This window comes from Sinohyriopsis cumingii, chromosome 3, assembly GCF_028554795.1.
Source record: "Sinohyriopsis cumingii isolate HCF-2022 chromosome 3, ASM2855479v2, whole genome shotgun sequence".
Taxonomy (NCBI): domain Eukaryota; kingdom Metazoa; phylum Mollusca; class Bivalvia; order Unionida; family Unionidae; genus Sinohyriopsis; species Sinohyriopsis cumingii.
Genome location: NC_142963.1, coordinates 80,130,606 through 80,154,178, shown reverse-complemented (window position 1 = coordinate 80,154,178; position 23,573 = coordinate 80,130,606). Strand labels below are relative to the sequence as shown.

General features: G+C 35.9%; 1 protein-coding gene across 1 annotated transcript in view; it reads right to left on the bottom strand.

Moving 5' to 3' along the window:
- Window positions 1-23,573, bottom strand: part of LOC149803179 (uncharacterized) — a 303,327-nt gene that overhangs the window by 82,465 nt on the left and 197,289 nt on the right. The gene's annotated exons all lie outside the window — the stretch shown is intronic.

Genomic DNA, 23,573 nt, shown 5'->3' with positions numbered 1-23,573 from the left:
AAATTAAAATGTGGCTTGCGCGCAACTGGCATTATCGTAATTCCAGTGTCATTTACATTACTCAAAATTTGTTTCAACAAAGTAAAGCCCATCGCACCATCAGTCTCAATAATCATTAGGTGGTCTTGTTTAAAAGCCCTAGAGATAAATTGCAAGTGCAAGTCTTAACCAGATAGTTAGGAACGCCTTGGCTAACTCATGCGTACGACGATGCCACTCAAACTCAACACGCCTATTTACTCGTCGATTTGAAACCCATTACTCCCGATTATTTGCGATTTCGTACCAATTTGTTTCACCACTGGTGTCAAGACGGACGGCCTGTCCTGTACATGTCTCCGTCGTCGACTTACCCCCCCCCACCAATCTATAAAACCCTCGGACACTTTTAGTCTGTCTCACACAGCGTCAACATGACGTCCCTTCAGTCTCATCTTCCCGTCAAATTGATTCGTGGCTTGTATCAAGGTGCGTTGGAAAGGATATCCTCCCAGTTTTAATTCTTGGAACAACGCTTCACAAGTTATCGGCTATAAAAAGAAGTGACCGTCATGCACTTTCACACAGCCTCATCTACCGCTGCCACTGCAGTGACCACTCCTTCACACAGTTCTTCTCTGCAAGATCTACAAAAACAACCCTTGTGGGTGTGGTGTGGAGAACGTGTGCCTAAAATGCAAATAGTCTTTTTCTGCCAAATCTTTGTGGTGTATTGTGTCATTGGTGCAGCCATCGTCAATTTGAGTTTTCAACAAGGAGACAAACAATTGTTGACCATTTTAGTGAACAGTTGCATCGGTTACCTTCTTCCCAATCCTTCTCTGAAATTCTCTTAGAACGGCAACAACGGGAATCTTGTGTCCAGTGCCAGTCACCACTCCAGCAACAACAACAACAGCCTTATTTTGGACGGAGACACTCCTCTCACTTCCAGTAACCCTTAGGACAGCCACAAAACTCTGGAATTATTGAACAGTAACAACCAATTTTACTTAGCCTTACCCAGTGACAGTTCCATGGGGGTGTGTCCCAACAATACTATGTGTTTTTACACAGCCAAATTGCATCAGGCCATCCAATTAGATCACGAAGTCCATTGGAAAGTGGCTTTGATGGAAATCATTTATCCTACACAAATCAGAAACATCACTGAAACTAAAAACACTTTTGAGGTTGAAGTTCTGGACGAAGCAGTGCAACAAACCATGATTACCACAAATAACATCAACAATTCACTGCACATAGACCAGTATTCGGCACAAACCCTGTATTGATCATCTATGAGTTTAAAATTAACCCAGGACATTATTTTAACGGTCAACATCTGGTGGACGCAATGGCTGACAGATTCAATGCAGCATTTGACAAAGTTCTGACCAAACTAACCAAACCTGTTACCATTGAGTACTATAAAGTGGCTCATCGCATCCTGATGAACTTTTAAAGTGAAGAAAAAAGTATAAGCATTAGATTTTGCCCTGAGTTGTATGACAGTTTGGGTGGGGACCCAAAGTTGGCCAAGGATGCCAAGAACTTAAGAGAAATGTCAACCACTGCCAACAACCTGGATTTTGCAAGACACTTTCGTTTCCCGGTAGAACTGAACCAAGGACTGAATTTGATCTTCGTGTACTCCGATGTGGTGGACTACAACGTGGTGGGACACACATCCGTGCCGTTACTGCGTGCCATTCCTTTCAAAGTGCATTCTACCACGACCAATAACCAGGAAGGTTTAAACACCTATCACGTTCACCGCGAATTTGTACATCCTCACTGTTTACCCGTCAGCAAATCGTATTTTGACACTGCCAACATTCCTATAAATGGGGATCTGGGACAAAATATTTCATTCACAAAAAGAAAAGTCACGGTGAAACTCTAACGAATCATAAGTCATGTATCCAGTGTACCGAGGTGTTGCTCGACAGCGAGGACAATGTTTAGGAGATATGTTAAAATCAGCCTTTCGTTCGGTGGCTCCGGTGTTGAAACCGATTGTGACACGAGGACTGCACGCCCTGAAAGATGCCGCATTGACGCTTGGCAAAGAATTTCTCCAAAATGTCATCATTGACAAATAAAACCCTAAAGAAGCATTCTTGAGAGAAGGCAAAAATGTCTTGCTTCAGACGGGCAAAGACATTTTGGGCCGACGAGAAACGCATATAAATGCCCTGAACGCTACGGAGTCAGGGATTCCTGCTTCCCTGGAGCCACAGCAAGGACAAGGCAGAAAGAGACGACGAAGAAAACACCTAGACAGAAAGCATTACGCTCCTAAAGCTAGAAAGACTAAGAAAAGAAGAACTATTCGAGACTTCGACGTTTTTGATTATTAAAGAAATACAGAGACAAACAAAATGAGGCACCGAAGGTCTTACGCATGTTCCAAGTCAGAACTGGATCTGTTTGCCATACCACACACCATGATGACAATGCAAGAATCCCAATGGATAGAATTTCATCCCATTTCCTCTTTGATGGATTCAGCAATCATTCAGTTTGAAATCAAAGGACAGCGCGAAGATTTCATAGATCTGAATAGCAGTTACTTGTATTTGAAAGTCAGAGTGATCTAAACGACAGACAATACTAATCCAGAGGCCGACGAAGAAGTAGCTCCCATCAACAATTTCCTCCATTCCTTGTTGAGCGAGGTGGATTTATATTTAAATAACAAACTGGTCAGCAGCAGCATGGATACTTACCCTTACCTAGTCTGCCTGGAAAATCTCTTGACGTACGGAAAAGAAGCCAAGGACACCCATCTAGATGCCTGTGTGGTATGGCAACCTGACATGGATAAATTAGACGATATAGATGGTGGAAATTCCGGAATTCTGATCCGTCGAAGCAAAATTACACCACCGGACAGCAGTTTAGAATTGATAGCTCGTTTACGTTTGGACATGTGGTTGCAAGAGAAGTATTTGCTGAACGGTGTGGATGTCCGCCTGAGACTGAGTCGTAGCAGTACCGCTTTCCATTTGATAACTGATAATGCTGCCAATTACAAAACCATCATCTAAGAAGCCCGACTCTACGTGCGACGCGTGGAAGTGTTACCTAAAGTGGGAAACGACATCAGTCACACTTTGACCAGAACGACTGCCAAGTATCCGATACGACGCGTGGAAGTGAAAACTTTCACCTTTCCAAAAAATCAGCGATCCATGATTGAAGATCATCTGTTCCAAGGACAGTTACCCAAACGTTTAATTCTTGGCATCATCGAGAATGAAGCCTTCAACGGAGTAGCCAACAAAAATCCTTTCAACTTTCAGCACTTCAACGTGTCCAAGATTGAAGACAGTCGCGATGGCAAGACACTGTGTACCAGACCTTTAGAACTTACTTTTGCCCAGAAGAATTATTTGAGATCGTACTTGTCTCTGTACGAAGCCACCGGGCAGTTAGGAACCAACACCAGTCACGGCATTACGTACGAGGATTATGCAAATGGTTATGCTTTGTGTGCTTTTGATTTCATTCCTGACCAAGGCGGCGACGAGGGACATTTCCACCCTATAAAATCAGGCCAGATTCGTGTGGAACTTCAGTTTAAAGAAAATCTGAAGCAGACAGTGAACGTCACCCTGTATACTGAATTCGATAATACCATATAAATCAACAGTTTGAGAAGTAATTCTAGGCTATTAGAAGCCACGTACGACTGTTATCCCTCTTTATATAGTGCAAAATCTTTGGAATGTGAGGAGACCATGGAAGTAGAACCCCAAAACAAAGACGTAAAGGACATAGCGATAAAGTCCAGATGGCCAGAAAAAGAACAGCATTTAGTCTCCTGTTTTGCCAAACACTTGGCAAAGCAAATTACGGAATTGATCAAGGAAGATTTCTTTGGATGTCAAAACGATCATCCCAGTCAAATTCAACACGATAAATGTATGATGCTGAGTCAAGAAGAAAAATTGGACGAGTATCTGGACAAAACTTGGGGTCTCATTTCGGAAGAAGACGTGTTTCATCAGTGGTATAAAGTCTTGCGTTTACATTACTGGCCTTCATTAACGCCTCTGGAGATCCGTCGCATAGAAACTCTCTTGGACCAGGGTACGAAGTTGGAGCTAATAGCCGTTTACTTGTCAGACATTTTCCAAGAGAAAGTCAAAATTGAATTGATCACTTATCATCACCTGTGAAGAAAAAACAAGAAAAGAAAACAACACAAAAAATGGATACCTGGGAACTTTATTACCTTTTGAACCACAGTTCGTACACTGCTTCTTGGAATCCTGTCGTGTGTACTAAAGATGAACTGCCTCATCGCAAACCTCAAGACCACCAAGCTTATGTCATTAACACGGACGAAAGTCATCTCCCAGGAACCCACTGGGTAGCCGTATACTTTCGTCAAGAAGGATGTGTGGAGTATTTTGATTCGTATGGATTGCCCCCTTTGGAAGACGATATCATTGACTTTATGAGAAGAAACGCTCAGACAACACGATTCAATAATGTGAAATTACAAGGCACAGATTCATTGGTGTGTGGACAATATTGTGTGTATTTTCTGCATCTACGCAGTCTTGGATATTGTTTAGAACATTTAGTGACTTTTTTTGATCGTCATTCTTCTAGAAACGACGAGAAAGTAGATAGATGGCTTTGTGACCATTATGGTTATCTTTTGTCTTTAGCTAGGAAACGTAGTGTATAGCAATGACCCAATGACTTCCAACAGTGGAAATCTCAATTTAATTCACAATCTTGTCAACCTCGTCCAAAATAGACAGTTAATTGAAAAAATGTTTATTGCTGATTTGAATTGTTAATTTTAAAAATTTGTTAATTGTTAGTTGTGAGTTATTTAAAGAAAATAATGTCGTGTTTTGAAAAAAAAAATGCGTCTGTCGTTTGTTTGCCATTGATATGATGAACCATGCTCTTTGACTTCTCTCTATCACCCAAATCAAACTATTTGAGCATTCCGACTTGAAACCGGGTAGGGATGTTTTCGATCGCGTCCGCGCTTTAGCCATAATAGCGGGGTAGTCGCCAGTCTGACCATCCATTGTCGACTCATCCTCCTACGAAGATATGCTCAATATTAGCCAAGCTGAACGAAGCTTACGTGAATTTGCATCGTGTCAGGCAAAAGCCTGATACCGAAGCCTGAAGAGAATGCTAGAATGTTAAAATTCACTAAAGGCCTGATAGAAAATCTCTTCAGAGAGGACATTAACAGGGAAAAAGAAGAATGGACGGACAAGTACAGACTTCAGAAACAGCAGAAAGAACAGAGAGAGCAGCAGCAACATCAACGCAGCAGGAACCTGACAGAGGCTTTGTCGACTGCCGTGTTGACACCAAAGAGTTCCCCTACTTTTTCCGAAGAAGCAGACCTTATTCTATGGAAAAGTCTGTCGCCAGACGAGGCCGCAATCTTAGAACATAAAAGATTGCCATAGCTCCTCTTTCACAAAAAACAGCCCTTTTCAGGGCTACCCAATACTCTAGAAATAAAATACACATTCAATTTAGTTATGCTATGATATAAATAAATAGAAGTGCGTCTATAAGCACATTATTTCTTTATCTTGGTTAGAAAGTGTGACTCCAAGCCCTTCGTTTATGTCGCTTGTCAAAATTATAAAATAATGATTGTCAGGAAAGAAAGTGAGTGAGTGTTTCTTTTAAGTCTGCGCGTTTTTGGTGATAATATGGGCAATGTAGGTTTGGTTGCCAGGGAATGTTTTCCTTCACGTCCGTGCTTGGCGGATATATACGGAAAGCTCGGCAATCTGGCTAAATAGAAAAAGCCCTCCAGGAAGAAAACCAAGAACTACAAGAAACAACACAACATACCCACCATGATATACCAGAATACGAAGAACAAGCATCAGAAGGAAAGGGGAAAAAAAATCAATCAAAGGAACTCAACATATCAAAAAAACAATCACAACCAACACACAGCAAACAGACGAGAAACAACAACAGGTCAAAAAACAACATGACAACAATAAAAAAAATGAGGATACAAGAAACAAGAATAACAACAACACCAGCCACCTAAGATCAAAGAGAAATAACAACACAACATATGGAGAATACCAACCTAAGGAAAAATCTAAACCCGCGAAATACCACTATCACCCACCAGAGCTAACAATATATATCAGTGGCACCAATGAAAGATTTCTACGAATAGGTAGTAAGAGTTTAGCAGTAACATTAACACAACACCACAGCGGTACCTTCCAAATTATTCTACCAGAGGCCAACTACATACTTATCTGGTGTAACTCTGCACGGCAGCTCGACAAATACCTGGAAATAACAAACATAGCGGGCATCCCTGTCACCATCAACAGACATAAAGTAACGAACACTATCATCACTAACAAAACAACAACGCCCAATCGTGGAGAAGAGGCAAGAGACAGGGACCCAAATAAACCAACCAAGACCAATGAAAATGAAAGGAAAGAAACCCCAAGCTGTGGATTCAAAGCTATCTTAAAGCTTATAGGCCAACATCTACGGAAGACAACATCGGAAATATAATTTGATCTAACATACCACCATATTCCATATAGACGAATTACGAAACTAAGAAATCATCCAGGAGTGGAAACCTCTACAGTAATACTTGAATTTGCAGAACCTCCCCCAAACAGTATCAGGCTCGGTCCATATGGCAAGCCCATAACACTACAAAAATACATCAACAAACCTCGTTACTGCAATAATTGCCAACGATGGGGGCACTTCACCTCCCGATGCCGATATCACACAAGATGCAATAAATGCGGAGGAAAGCACAAAGGAAAATGTGCGGCAAATTCATATAAATGTGCTAACTGTAGAGGAAAACACACCATACTCTAGGGAGTGCCCCTACACAATACAGGAAATACAAATCATACAAATCATGGAAGACATGCAAATCTCATATAACCTAGCCAAAAAAACTGACCAAGAACAACAACCCAACACAAGCAGCGACACAAACAAGCGAAGGAAACCCTACACCAACAACAGCAACTGCCTTTCTTGGATCACGCGCTACGTACAGTCAACCTCAATCACCCACAACCAAGAGGAATGACACACATACATTAAACAATACACAACAACAAAAAAAACAAATACTACACCCAAACGAAACATACAAGAACCAGCACGTAGTCAACACATAAACAAGGAAAATACCACCCCTAGTGCTGGAGAAGAGGAAAAAGGTAAATACCACAACACAGGACTGTATCGATCCCGCCTTAATAACCCAATTTTTCACTGACCTCCGGGAGGGTATACAACAGAACACGCATCACAATCAAATTAAAAAGCAAGACTTCATCCTCCCATGATGCATCTGTGATGTCTGAGTGATTTACATTCAGATACCATTTGAAGGAGGGAGCTGTGGCAGTTTATAGTTACTGTGCTGGATTTATGACCAAAAAAGTGCAGGTTTGAATCCTACAGTTGGACTAGCCTGGGTCAGCTAATGTTTGGTGTCCTTGGAGAAGGCACTTTACTCCAAATGCCTCTGCACTAAATAACCTATTTGTGTTGTTATGCCATACATTCAGATACATTAAAAAAATTTAAACAATGCAGCCTAAGAACTTTACATCCTAATCAGTGGAAAGTACAAATGACATTTCTAGCAAGTTTATGTTTGTAATTTATTCGAACAAATCAAAACTAACTGATGCACTGATTTGGCTAATATTTCATTCTGGGTCATGTAACCACACAGCATACCGAATCTGACATGTTTTGAAGTCTGTATGGTAGACATAGTACCATTTCTACTTCATACTAATAGTTTTTATGTGTTCTCTGGATAGCTCATGTGCATGACCCAGGGAGGTCTTTAACTTTTATGCAAATTATGAACAATTCCTGCACTCCAAAGATGTTTCCTAAAGAATTTCAAACAACAAATCTTACTTCTCGACCCAGCTTCATTTTGTTTGGTGAGAATTGTGTTGCGTTATGAAAACTACTATGATATGCCATGAGTGCCAGAGGCAGAAGGCCATCCCAGTTATTTTAATCTTTCGATACTAGAGTAGCATGAATGTTCTCTATAGTCTGATAGAAACATTTAATCATTCAATATAATTGTGGTTGAATTGCTCTCATGTGGAGAAAAGCACTTTCCTCATCTCATCTTACCAACTACGGTACAAAACACAATCCCGGAGTTCCAACCTATCCCACTGACCCGACAGTGTCTTAAATGCTGTATTATATATAGAAATTTCATGTGTGTGCTCTTAAGACTTTATCATGCAGCTACTAATGTATACTTTATCCCTGTCCTCTCACTCCGATTTCCTCTGTTCTCCTGCAAAAATTTCTTCAACCCTCAATGGCAATTCCTAGTTTCTTCTCACTTACTACCTCTCAGAGCCTCAAAGTGAGGATTTTTGCATTTCTCATCAATAGCTGTTTAAATGATCAGAATGATATTTTCAAAATGTTTGTTGTGAACATTGCGGATATCATGTCCAGTCGTTTGCTTGGTTGTGAGTTTCTTTTGTGACTCGATGAACTCATTAACATTGTCAACTTTATCATTTCTACTTTCAAATGGTTCAGACAGAGTTCATATCAACAGAGAAATCTTGTACATAGAAAGTTCCAGCACTGGCTGCATCAGAGTACAATGTTTGTTTACAATAAAAAGTAGTTCCTAACAGATGGTACTATTTTTAGAGACACACGTCATGCAGTAAAAAGCAGTGCAGTAAGGAAAATATCCTGCCCAATTCTGACAATCTAAAATTAATGGAGAAAAAAATTGGAAAAAGGAAAAATACTTCACCTTTCTAACAATGTTTTGTTAATCATGGCCATAGCCCATCTTTTTTTCTCACTCGCATGGATGTGCATTTAATAAATTCGTTAACAAGATTCTTTTTATACAGTTCATTATGGTTTCATCAGCCATATGTCATTCTGCATTCATTTTTATCTATGACAGCAAGCGTGTTCACCAGCTTTTGCATGTAGATTTTATCCACTTGAATTATAAATATATCACATTTTAAAAATTAAGGATTAGTTTTTCCCTTAAATATTTGATAATAGAGAAATTGCCCATTGTTCCAATGTGGGAATTTAACCAAAATAAAATATTAAAACCTCCAAAAGTAGATGCTTACTCAATACATACAATTAATAAAGTTCATACAGTCATTAAATTAGGTTCTTTTTGTTTGAAAAGAAATAAACACAACACAACCAATAATTTATAAAGGCAGCAGCCATCTTGAGCGTACACTGTTGAATAGCATGGATACAAATAAGTATTTATCAATAGGAGACTTGGTTTGCAAACAAAATGTATATAACAATTCACTCTGTCATGGATAACAGATCAGCATGATGAGTTGTTTATGCTATCTGCACTGTCTGAATTGATTTGAGTGGTTTGTACTTCAGACATCCTACCTGCATTGATGAAAATGTTAAAAAACCACTGTTGCCTTAAACGGATAAACAACTCAAGCCCCTGAAGTATTTAGAACTACCCAACATAGGTGAGTAACCTATCAAAAGTTATTTTACCTACAGCAGTAGACAGACAACTCAGATCCAAGGTAGAGCGAGCTAGCTTTGTGGAATGACAAGAAAAACACCATTGTTGGGAAAGGTCATTTATTATAATGCCTAAAGAGCATTAAATAACATTTTGCACAAATTTTACAATTAGTGTGAAGTAAATATCCCTGAATATATCAATATGTAAGATATAAAAATCATGACCTACTCTTTTTTATTATGACACATAGATAGGGCAGAATATCATGCCACAAACTTGACATAATTACTTGCAAGAAGATGAAGCCCATAATGTGCCCAAGCAGCTGAGGTAATGTATGAAATGTCCAGAAAAGCAAAACATATTTATAAACTAACCTTCTGACTGCATGTACCACAAGATTGAAATAAGTTATACATATAACATACTACATTACATAACTGGGCAAAATATTTTCATTGATTTACATGCATTGCAAATGGCACCTGGCTACAATTGTGTAGTTCAATGGTTCTTAACCACTGGGTCACCATGCTGTTTTGAGTGGTTAAATATTAGCCTAAATCAACCTTAATAATTTGAAATTTCCTACTCATGTGGTTTTAGCAATTGATGGTTGCAAGGTGATGGGTTGCAAAGTTAACACATCAAACCTAATCAGGGTCACTGTCCAGAAAGGTCAAGAACCACTGAGTTCAGTAAACTGAATTGCACTGAGTAATGCACAAATGTGTCCATGCCATGAATTGATCAGGTAATGTAGTTGGTACTGTCACAGAAGTGTAGATGTCAAAATTTATTCAAATAAGAAGCAGAGCTGTGCACACAGAATTTATCTTTTCAAAGAACTTGCAGCTGAAATGGATTGAAGATGAACTTCCAAACCAGAGATCCCACTCAAAGATTCCAGGACTGCATGGAAAATGAGTGCCATTCTGAAGGAGTTGTATCCTCCATAAAAAAGCCAAACCAATCTAAGACTGTTCAGGGATGTTGTATATTCAGTACCAGTTGCCTCAGGAAATCCGGTAGGCATGTAATGTAAATGCTGCAAGTATATAAACTGGTGTAAGGATGCAGTAAAAAACAATTTATAAATGTATGCCTTTTACTCATAGGTATAAAAAGTCAACATGTAGGAAGAAAAATGGTTGACTGCTTATGACAGTTCAAATTTACTGATGGTTTATTTTGAGTAAAGCAAATATGACATCTGCAAACATACTACTAGACTGGCTGCCTAAAACACATACAATATTTGAAATGTAGGTTCATGAATATAATGGGTATATGCATAAGACCTCCGTCTACCCATAGCCTTAATCTGCAGTTCTGAAAACCCAGAGAAGAGTAGCTGTGGCTGTACAAACCTAAAGCTGTGGGAAGTGCATTAAGTTTGAGGATTTAAGCCAATGAATTTCATATCACCTAGGACTACTGTAGTTCCTCCAAGATAGGTTACACTCTGTCAGAACAACCTCTTAAATGGATCTAGCCTTAGAGGACACATATATTTAGTTAGTTAATTTGCAATTCAAAATATATGTGGTGACTACCAATGCTGTGTTTGAAATTGGGCTTTGTCAATTTCAGTTATATGATCAGTGGCCAGAAGTAGTTGTTTCAAATGGAAGGGATAATATCCAGATGCCTGTCTGATGGGCTTGTTAGACATTTTGAACCAAATACCGTTCTTATTGACGACAAAGTGCATGGTGAATTTATGGTGAATTTATTTTGTTTTTGAAAGATATATGGTTCAGTTATATGAAACATATGATTCTCTGTGTGTTTAACTGTTACCATTGATATTACATTTTGAAATCTTTTTCTTAATCCAGATTCTATCGCTGAATAACAGTACTGTCCATGTAATAATAACATAATCCACATAGTTAGGTGATGTTGTAATATATACTGAATAAGATTCATTCTTTCAGCTAGCACATCAAAAGATGATGTGAAATGCAGATACACAATCAAAAATGGACTGTTCCATACCCATACAATTATGTGCCTTCTCAACAATTACTAAATAAGGATTTGTTTCTGTATACACAATAGCTGTTTTCATTAAGTTAAAGCTATTCTTAATCCATCCGCAGTCACTGGGTATTATTAACACTTGACACATTTCTCATTGAAACCATGTCCTTACATATATCCACAACATCCATCTGTCTTAGATTTGTGAGTACTTATAAGCTCTTAAATGGTTATACATTGTTCATAACATTGGTTTCTCAAGGAGACAATATATCAACTCTATGATATTAAATCTGTACATCAAGATACCCGGTGGAATATGGGATTGCTTTGAAGCAGTAAAAGGTTACACCACATAAAGATAATGCCATCCAAGTTTGGCACAATGCATTTGTAAGCTCCATGCAAATACCTCATCTGACCCTTCCAATGCTAGTTAAGGAACTTCAGAAAAAGCAAATCCATCGGATGAATGTTGAATGGGCACTTCCAAGTAAAGCCCCTCCACTGCAAAAAAAACAAATATTGAGATTTCGACCACTGTCTTTATTGCATCATATATAATTATGGTACTTTATAATTCCATTGAATAATTACATGAAATCCTTTTGAAGAAACTGAAAATCTACCAGTGTGATGAAAGAACAATTAGATGGTTTACTTCATACTTAAATGAGAGAACACAACATGTTTACATAAATAATGTTCTGTCTGAAACAATTAGATATGGAGTACCACAAGGCTCAATTCTAGGTCCACTACTATTCATTTTATTTATTAATGACCTACCACTTTTACTAAGAGACTCAATATCATCTACAGATCTCTATGCAGATGACACAACATTGTCAGACATCCAAAACACAAAGCATGAGCTCGAAATTTCTTTACAGAATGCACTAAACAAACTGGAAAACTGGTGCACATGTAATGGCATGGTGGTAAATACTGGTAAAACTAAAATATTACTTATCTCAACACGGCAAAGAAGGACAAATCTTGATAGTGATGAACTATGTCTGACATGGAAGGATACAAATCTGCAAATAGTCTGTCATGATAGGCTACTTGGTGTTCTGGTAGATAATAACCTATCATGGACTGAACATATCAAACATACCAGTAAAAAAGTCAATTCAAGTTTATGGCTTCTCAGTAGGATAAGACATTTTCTCCCTGAAAGGCACAGGAAACTATTTTATAACAGTTACATACAACCCTATTTGGACTACTGTAGTACAGTATGGGGTAATTCAAATGATAAAAACATAGCAAAGCTGGCACATCTTCAAAAAAGAGCATTTGGGCTAATATCAATCCAGAAAGAAAGCAAGGAAAGTTTAGCTGGTAGGTTAAAAATATTACCTATTAAAGACCGAATCTGTTTGAGAAAAGCCAAATTAATGTACAGGATATCTCAGAATAGTGCTCATGAATATTTACAATCACTATTCCAGTATAGGCTACCTGGTAATACTCCCCACCTGCGATCCATGTCTACCAAACAGTATAAAATTCCCAAACCAAATAAGGAGTTATTTAAAAAAAGTTTCCAATACTCTGGAACTCTGCTCTGGAATAGTATTCCAGCTGAGATTAGAAATGCCCACTCTATTTCCTTCTTCCAAACCCAATATATCCAGTGGCTTCAGAGATGCAGCTTAAATAAATAAATTCCTTTGTATGAGGGCCTCAAGGTAGATTAGTTTTTAGCTAATTGTGTTACCCTCTTTAAATAAGGTCATTATTATTATTATTATACCTGAAGACACACAATTAACCTAACTGAATAAATATCTGACTTATAACAGTTTACGAAAAGAACTATTTTAACGATAATGACAATTTTTAATCTGGTTTAATGATTGAGCTTGTTTGCAATCTTTTTAAAGAATTTTGTTCACAAAACAAGGTTTTGTTAAACTAAGAATTATTACATTGTGTTTGATTATTTTAACATTGTATACACTATGTCATATATTGTCATTTAACTAAGCTGAACATTTGTAGCTTCTTCATGCAGGATACTTATTTCATATGCTTTGCCCATAGACATTTCTAGAACAAAATATTATCATTAAAGAAAGTTATTATGTGTGAGTCTTGTTAATACAACTTGCATTTTATTTGACTTTTCTATCTCTGAATTCATTGTCCATGATCTCAGAATTCTCTGTCTCTGAAATATGCCCTCTCCAAAGTGTCCATTCTCCAAAATGGTCATCTCTGAATCATCTGTCTATTAACTGTCCATTCTTAAATAAACACTCCGAATTATGATTCAGTTCGTGTCCACTCACCATCGCCTTCATTATCTGAGGAAGCCAAGAATTATTTTCTTCAGTATCAAATTCATTTGATGTGTATGGCAATGGCTGCTTCCTGGATATTGATGTGGGCCACCAGTCAGTTTTCATTCAATGTCTGCTGTATGGGTCAAATACACTCTTCCTGTCAGGGGCCTGGCCTGGATTAGAACACAGATGCTTCTGGAAGTATGCTGGTTTTCACTAGATGCTACAGCCAAGGTATGATATTTTCAGCTGGCGGTCACCTATGCCTAATCTTTCCCTAAAGCAAACTGGGGCTGTCCTTTTGGCATCTGCAATTTGAAATTTTGAGAAAAGAGCAGTTTGAAAGCTCCTCTAGTGGTGGAGAATAATATAAACAAAGTAAGAAAAGTGTTAGTAATTAACTGAAGATGGACCGAGTGATACAGTGCATTGAAAATTAAAATTATTTTGCTTGATTAAATGCTGATAATAGTATCCTGGGAAAGCACACATGAAAATGAAAGCATAGCCATCAAATAAGTGAGACTCTTGGCCTGTAAGGAAAGAGTTTTTAAATCTTTCAAAGATAAATTTCCCTTTCCTCCCTTTCTTGCATTTTTCACTATTTTGTTTGCTCTGGTTGGACAGTAATATGACAGAATAAACTGCAGCTGAGAAAGTGAAAAATTGGAAATTGAACACTCCTGTTCAACAATGAAGTCCGGACTCTAAATATAGCATCAGGTGCTTGCAAGGACAAATTGTGCAAATTGTCAATACTCACCTTCAAAACACAATCCATGCCTGCAGAAGAATGAGTGAAGAATATACATGTATATAAAACAAATTCTTTGCTCAAAATTCTCAAAGAAGCAAAGTTTTATAGCTTTGAAAGACAGAATGAAACAATGGCTGACTAATGAAAGGCATAGTTTCAAGACAAAATAGTCATGTGACCTATCCTACGAAAATGGTTGACTTGTCAATAATTGCTATGATAGAGAACTAAATGAGTTTCTTGTGCATTTCGGTTCATCAGGGTTAGGGCAGTATCAATCAGCATAATATCTTGGGATGAAAGGCATGGATGATTTTCTCTAGCAGATATCTTCATCCCAAATGGCACTGTATGACATGGTGGGGACTATAGCAGTACCACAGATGTGAGATTATCTTTCTGAGACAGAGGTATTGATTAATAAGCAAAGAATTTCCAAGACTGTGATGTGATTCTTTGAGGTAATAGACACAATTTGAATCATGTTCTTGAAGGTAGATGTGAGAACTCAATATCACATACCTCTAAATCATTCAAATTGATTAGTTATACAATATCATTTTCATTTCAATATAATCAACAGTTAGCAACTTTTTTAAGTTTAATATACCTCCAATGTCATATACAACTTCAACAGTTTCCATGACTTAAGTCTGTGTTATGTTATAAGTGGAACCCTGCATTGCAAATTACCATTATTCTACCATTGTCAAGTTTGAAGATTTTTGCAAATTGTTTTGTCATTGTGTCTTGGGAAGGAGGTGTTTCATTGGTGAATGTAGAAGTGGGAGTATGTCTTTGCCATCGTAACATCACATAACATAGAATATCATCTAGAAATTTCTTAATCAGCTAAATGTCAAATGAAAATGTATAGAATCATAAAAAAATTCTGCGAGTGAAAGAGGCAAATTTAAGACTGCTCATGACTGCTGAATACATGCAAATTTTACACAACCATTCAAATGCTGCCATCTATCGAATGAGAAGGTTTCATATACAGTTGGTGTTTAAAAAATGTGTGATTTCTTGGTAAAACAGCGTTCACTTCATAAGCATGCCTTTGGTTAAACATGGTTCTCTTTACAAACATATGTATCTGAAGAAGATGTATCTATGTTACATTATTGGAGATTTTCTTAGCTGAACGTATATTAATATATTTTACAGATATTAAAATTAACAAAAAATAAACTGTAGGTTTAAGTCACAACAAATGGGAGAAAGTAGGTAGTGAGCAGTCACTAAAAATGCACTGTAGGATACCAAATTACATCTACAAATGAATTTCATTATTGTGAATCAACTATGGTTGGGAAACTCATTTCCAGTAACTAAGGGTTACAAATGTATTAGCATATAATAGTTTTAAAAAAATACAATCATAATAATAATAATGGTATTTCTAATTGACTAGAGTTAAAAATATATCTATAGTAATATCAAGCAATGTTAAAATATCTAGGAGAGAAATTAGATTTAACTCCAATAATTTCCATATATGGCAGAAATATGACTTCACAAAGAGTACTGACAGCTGTCACATAATCTTCAAGGTGAGTGTCATCTGGAAGAAATATTTATTTCAGGTCAACTAATAACTGCATGCATGAAGAGTCCAAAGGTCTCAAAAGGTATGGTCTTTACAAATGCTGTATAAGGTATATCCTTTACTAATGATCGTAAAAGGTATGGTCGTTACAAATATCTTTAAAAGTTATTGCCTTTACTAATGCTTGTAAAAGGTATGGTCTTTACGCTTTATAACATATAGCCATTTCTAATGATTGTAAAAGGTATGGTCTTTACAAATACTCTATAACATATAGCCTTTACTAATGATTGTAAAAGGTATGGCCTTTATAAATACTTTATAAGGTATAGTTTTTACTAATGATTGTAAAAGGTATGGTCTTTACAAATACTTATAAGGTATAGCCTTTACTAATGATTGTAAAAGGTATGATCTTTATAAATACTTTATAAGGTATAGCCTTTACTAATGCTTGTAAAAGTATGGTCTTTAAAAATAGTTTTAAAAGGTGTGGCCTTTATAAATATCTTTAAAAGGTATGGCCTTTACAGTTATGTTTAGAAGTGGGGGAAATGCAAATTAATTTTTTTGGGGGATCTACTTACCTTAGAAAGCTAATTTTGCAATGTTTTTGTTTGGTCCTCAAATGTTTGACAACAAAACTGACCAAAAATAACACGGACAACGAGAATGATTCAGATCTTTTCACGAATACACTGATATAACTTTGTCTCACTAATAACTATAGTACAAGTCTACATGTACATACATCAAGATACACCTGAATAGATATTGCAATTAAATATGTGTATGAACTGACAATTACATAAATACAAACACAAATAATGATAAATGAAAAGTGCTATGAATACAGAACAATACTAGTAACTTTGAAGAATATAAAAGTTCTAATGGTACTAAAGGTGTAAATACAGGTAATATCTAATTTTGTATAATTTTTAAATGGCATAAGAGAAAACAAGAGTCTCTCGATATGAGTGAGACTCTTCTGGCCAAACAAAAATTTCCAAGAATACGCAATAAGTCCATGTTTTGTTCTTTTATTTTTTTTAACAATTGAACATTAAAAACCAGCTCAGATTATTATTGAGAAACTCCAGCATTCCAAATCTGGTAGTAACAACAGTTTCTTATATGGGTGAGTTAACATGTTCACAAGATACCTGTAAGTGTAGCACAATCTTATATTAGTCATTGCTTTTGATACAACTGCATTCATACTTATTTGTATTGTCATGTTCACATGGCAGTGCAGTCAAAGACTTGTACATATGATATAATTTATATCAAATTAGTTATGAACATAAGACCATGTTCATTCATTCAAAGTTTGAAAAGAATTAGAAAAGTAAAACTGTTTTTATTGAGTTTTAATGGGTGATATGGTTGACAGCATAAACAATTCACCACATGTAAGAAGCACCACAGTACACTTTCCAAGGTAACTTCATGTAAGAGCTATGGCAAATGTAATATAATATAAGAGATGAGAGAGATTGCAGTAAATGTCCCTGGTACGGCTGAAAGCTTAATCAAGATATTAGACTTTAAGTTGTTTATTGGAAGTCAAATAAATAAAGAGCCTGGTCAAAATTAATGTCTGTTTGTACATGTCACTCTTTTCATAAATGTAATGAAATACACAAATGCAAGCAATGGCCTTGACTTGACTTTAAGGTCAATTAGGTATATTTTTCAAACTCTGGCCTTCATAAAAGTGAAGATATACTGATGGCCAGAACTGTAATATTTTCATTCTGAAGTAGCTGCACACTGCAGGTAGTATTCCTGTGAAAAACTCATGCTAATGCCACCCTTTATTCAAGAGGAGTAATAATAACAATATTTCAACATGGCCACAATATTATATTTTGAATGTCATATAAACAGCATTTTCAATCAGAACCAATTGCATCCAGGTATTGCTATGGTGTTTAAGTGAAAATGCCATTTCAGTATGAACATCCATTCAGGTGTGCTATGGTGTTTAAGTGAAAAAACCATTTCAGTATGAACATCCATTCAGGTATTGCTATGGTGTTTAAGTGAAAATGCCATTTCAGTATGAACATCAATTCAGGTATTGTTATGGTGTTTAAGTGAAAATGCCAATTCAGTATCAACATCCTTTCAGGTATTGCTATGGTGTTTAAGTGAAAATACCATTTTAGTATCAACATCCTTTCAGGAATTGCTATGGTGTTTAAGTGAAAATACCATTTCAGTATCAACATCCTTTCAGGTATTGCTATGGTGTTTAAGTGAAAATACCATTTCAGTATCAACATCCATTCAGGTATTGCTACGGTGTTTAAGTGAAAATGCCATTTTGGTATCAAATTCCATTCAGGTATTACTATGGTGTTTAAGTGAAAATACCATTTCAGTAATAACATCCTTTCAGGTATTGCTATGGTGTTTAAGTGAAAATGCCATTTCAGTATCAACATCCTTTCAGGTATTGCTATGTTGTTTATGTGAAAATGCCATTTCAGTATGAACATCCATTCAGGTATTGCTATGGTGTTTAAGTGAAAATACCATTTCAGTATGAACATCCATTCAGGTATTGCTACGGTGTTAAGTGAAAATTCCATTTCAGTATCAAATTCCATTCAGGTATTGCTATGGTGGTTAAGTGAAAATGCCAATTCAGTATCAACATCCTTTCAGGTATTGCTATGGTGTTTAAGTGAAAATGCCATTTCAGTATCAACATCCTTTCAGGTATTGCTATGGTGTTTAAGTGAAAATGCCATTTCAGTATCAACATCCTTTCAGGTATTGCTACGGTGTTTAAGTGAAAATACCATTTCAGGATGAACATACATTCAGGAGAAGAAGTCATTTAAAGATTTGTAGGCTGTCCATCAAGGCAGCCATTTTGGAGGTTGGATCAGCATCATATTAACAAAGGAAGAAGTACATATTTTAGAAATCAGTGCTTTTTAGAAATCAGTGCTCTTTTAAAGATTAAAAGAAAACTTGGTATAACGATAAATTCAGGAGAAGTAGCTGTTATGAGAAATCACAAAATGGTCAATGTGGTGTCCATTTTGGGAAGTCACATCTGCATCATTTTCATTAGGGACCAACTAATGTAGTTTGAAGTATTTAAATGCAAACCCAATGTCAATATAGCCATCCTAAAAAGAAAATGAGCAATGACATGAATTCCAAATTGTAAATGAAGGGGAAGTAACTAACTGCAGACTTGTAACAGTACAAGCCTCAGATATGCTGTACAAGACATAATTCTTATGATCTCAAAAAATGATGCTATGCCCTAAGTATTAGAAATTATGTCACAAGTATGGCAACTGCACTAAGATATTATATTTATTTTAACAAATGATATCGGAAAATGAATAAGTTGTCTGTGCCTGTCACTGAAAACAGAGTTGTGTTCCACAAAGGATAATACATTTTATCTGGGCTTTACTTTGAATGACTCCTTCATAATTGGATTTCATTATCAATCTCTCTTCTTCTCTCGGAATAAAACAAACACATGAATAAATCATAGATTGTTTAACAGTAACTTTCCAAAGTGATTCCAGTTATTTTGGTGAATTATTTTTTAAGACACAGAAATTAGAATAAGTCTTGCAAATATATTCTGTATAAGCAGATAACCAACCAATGAGATGAAAGACAGTTTTGTTTTCTCAGAGCTACCTACCTGTCACAAAGGCAGGAAAGATGTCATTTTCATCAAGAACTGTTATATACAGAGTGGTTGTTGCATTGACTACGGATCCATTGACATTTCTATGTAGATCACTGGCTTGAATCTAAACACAAATTGGGAAACACTAGAATACTTTATAATTTGTACTTTTATTTGTTGAAGCATGTAATAAAAGGGAAGCAGCAATCTCACTGCAAAACCAATTACAATGTATATTTATTTGACTTTCCTATCCTTGAAAACCAAACAAAACACTGATGAAAATCTTATGGCTGTTGGCAACAACAGCAATGATAAAGCCACCATTATTTAAGTTTGAACCAGATTGTATTTACAACACTGTTTCATTACTAATGGAACTTGGCTTTTTGGCTTTTAATGGTTCTTGCACATTATTTGACTATACCATGCCAAGGAAATGGGAGCAAAGTGCTTTTCTCAAAGACATACCAAGGTGGTCAACACTGGCAGGCCTGTAAAGGTACTGAACCCACAACCTTTGAATTATGAGTCTAATACCTTACCAACTGATTTACAGAGTCTCCCTTTTTAATTAATCATGTTCAAACATACATACTAGGCATTCAGTAGAAAACCTGCAGCTTGCAGACAGAAGCAACTACTAAGGCATGTGTGTACAGTTCTTGGTACAAATAATAAATATTTGTATTAAAACATAACTGTTTTGAGCAGTGAAGTGTTATGCCAGAATTTTTCTTTTTTCAAACTATTGAAATACTGTATGTAGAAAGCTGCATGCCTGATAATGTTACCTGATTTGAAATTGTCCAATCATTTGCTTATTAAATATTACCCAAATAGCAAAGACTTAATAGCAGATGCACAAATGCATGGAGATGTCAAAGGATGGACAAAATGAATAATATACATGACAAAATGAATAATATACATGACAAAATGAATACATGACAAAATGAATACATGACAAAATGAATAATATACATGACAAAATGAATACATGACAAAATGAATAATATACATGACAAAATGAATACATGACAAAATGAATAATATACATGACAAAATGAATACATGACAAAATGAATAATATACATGACAATGAGATCCTTAAGATAAGGTATAATAAAATAAAACTATACAAACTGTAAGAGAGAAACTTCTTTGATTGCTTGGAAGGTCAAAATCTATTGATTTTTGCAAAAATAAATTTGTCCAGTTCTTGAGTCAATGTAAAAGGTATTGTCATTATCTCCACCTGCTATCCAGTAGGTGATGGTGTTATACTCAGAACTGTAATCCTTGTCAGTAGCAAGTACACTGAAAATAAAGACATACCAAATTTGTTTAGTTGGGCAAACTTGTGATGCCTGTATGGGATTTGAGAAAAATGACTTTTGAAATGTTCACAGATACACATACTGTACATGGAAAAAATGTAACAAGCTAGGACTGCTGTCTTCATGTCTTTCAATGTAATAATAAATGATTTACAATTACAATTAAAAATCAAACAAACTATTAACTATGCTTAGCCTTCTTGTGCAATTTCAGTAGATTTAACAATTTTACCATAAATCATACATTATTACATATGGGGTATTATTATTATACTTGTTTTATGTAAAGTCCTTTACCACTGGTCTGATACTCAGGTACTAAAGCTAAAGTACAATCATGCACTATGCCACTGTTAAGCAATGCTGCCTGACAAAAATACTAAATGAAACAAGCTATTTCATTGGTCAGGGTAAATGACACAGAACACAGGTTTTTGTAGAAACTATTTTTCTTTTTCGAGTGTCTCTGACCTTGATCTAAATATTTGAACTTTTAACTCCAAAATTAATAATGCCTTCCTTATCTCAAATGCTAGGCTATCAACCGATTCCTCCTCTTAGGATCTGTGACTTTGACCTTTAACATCCAAATGAATGTGTATTCTTTGTCTCAAATACAAACTATCCACAAAATGCAGTAATATTTTGTGATAAAGAAATAAGTTTCTTCTCCGAGTCACTATAACCTTGACCTTTTCACCCCCATCACCAGTTATCTTTCTTATCCCAGACGTAAGCTATCTGCAATATTTGGTTAAGGTATCTGGTATACAAGTTAAGTTACAGCGTGTAGACAATTGCCCTTCTTTAAGGCCCTGGAACCTTGACCTATGACTTTTTTAAGCCTGAAATAAATGAGTTTTGTTCTTGACCCAAATTACAGCTGTTCATAAGGTTTTGTAATGGTGGAAAACTGGAGTTATTATGCAGAATTATATAGAGAAAAGACAGACTGATATAAAATATATGGCTTTAGTAAAATACCAATAAAGTATTATTTTATTATATCAGGCTTTCCTTGCAACAATAGATCCTGTCTGAAGAGTTTCATGTATATTCACCTTATATAAGGATGAAATGAAGACTGGATATTTGTCATTAATATCCTTTAAATAAAAGAAGAAGTCAAGATAAACAGTAAGAACTATATTAAGCACACCTATGTTATCAGCAACCACCTGTCATTTACGACCATTGTTATCATGCATGGATAAATATTATCATATAAATATATTGTCATAAGCAAAAGCCCACAGAATGTGACTAGCAACCATGATTTTAGGCAAAATTTGACATGGCTATGAAAAACCACATTGCAAAGACAGATAAACTCCACTGACCTTTATTTAATTCTTGGAAACATAGCCATATTGGATGGCTTGCTATAAGCAAAAATCTACCTGGCTATCTGCTTTTCTAAACTATTTATCAGTGATCACCTGTCAATTATGCCAGTAGGGTTGTATCCTACAGACAATACACCAGACTAAAGCACATGTAACTGCCACTGTAGTGTGAAATTCATGTAAATCCCCATTATAATCAACCATTCTTTTTTTCAGATGGAGTGATCAGTTATATAACTAGTCAATTCAACAGTTCCTATTGTTTCTTTACCTTTAGCAAACACCACACAATGCCAATATTTTCATAATGAGAAACATTCTTGAAGGCCTTGACTGTAGTCACGTTAAAGAAACTGTTTGTCTTTGGGGTCAATCCATAAAACCAGAGGTCTTTCCCTTTAATAACTGGTTATCATTTTCTGGGTTTGATAGTCATTGTAAAAGAACTTCTGTTTTTTACTTTTTTGATGTACAGCTATCATCTGTTCACCGTGGCACAGATGGTTGCATCCTTTGTTTATCAAGTTAAGCTCATTATGTCATCGGTGAATTAAACCTATGACTTCTGTCTCTCAATTGGTGAATGAAACTTATGGCTTTGGTCTCTTAATCAGTGAATTAAGGTTATGGCTTTTGTCTCTCAGTCAGTGAATTAATCTTATTGATTGCAAATCTCTAATAAATTTAAGTTGCTTGTGGATGGGTTTACTCTGTTTTTGCTTTATATCATTAAGGATGAGTAAGTGTTATCCTTGATAAGTGTTCAATTCTTATGCTACATTTGAAGTAATTCTGACATTGATGGTCATGAAAAGTTAACTTACGTAGAGGATAAATAAATATTACCTAAGTTACGTTTGCAATTCATATGCTAATACATGTAAGCCTGGTCTTAATGTGGTTGTTTTATGATAGCTGTATTGATATATAAAATTATTTTGTGATGAAATGAATGCAATATTCACACAAGAACTATGAATATAAAATAAAAAGTTTTTGTACATTATTTGTGGGTGTTTATTCCCAGTTGCATATTGACCTTGAAGACTTGTTATCTTACACAAACCTATTATGAGAGACCACTTGTCCTGACAGAAGA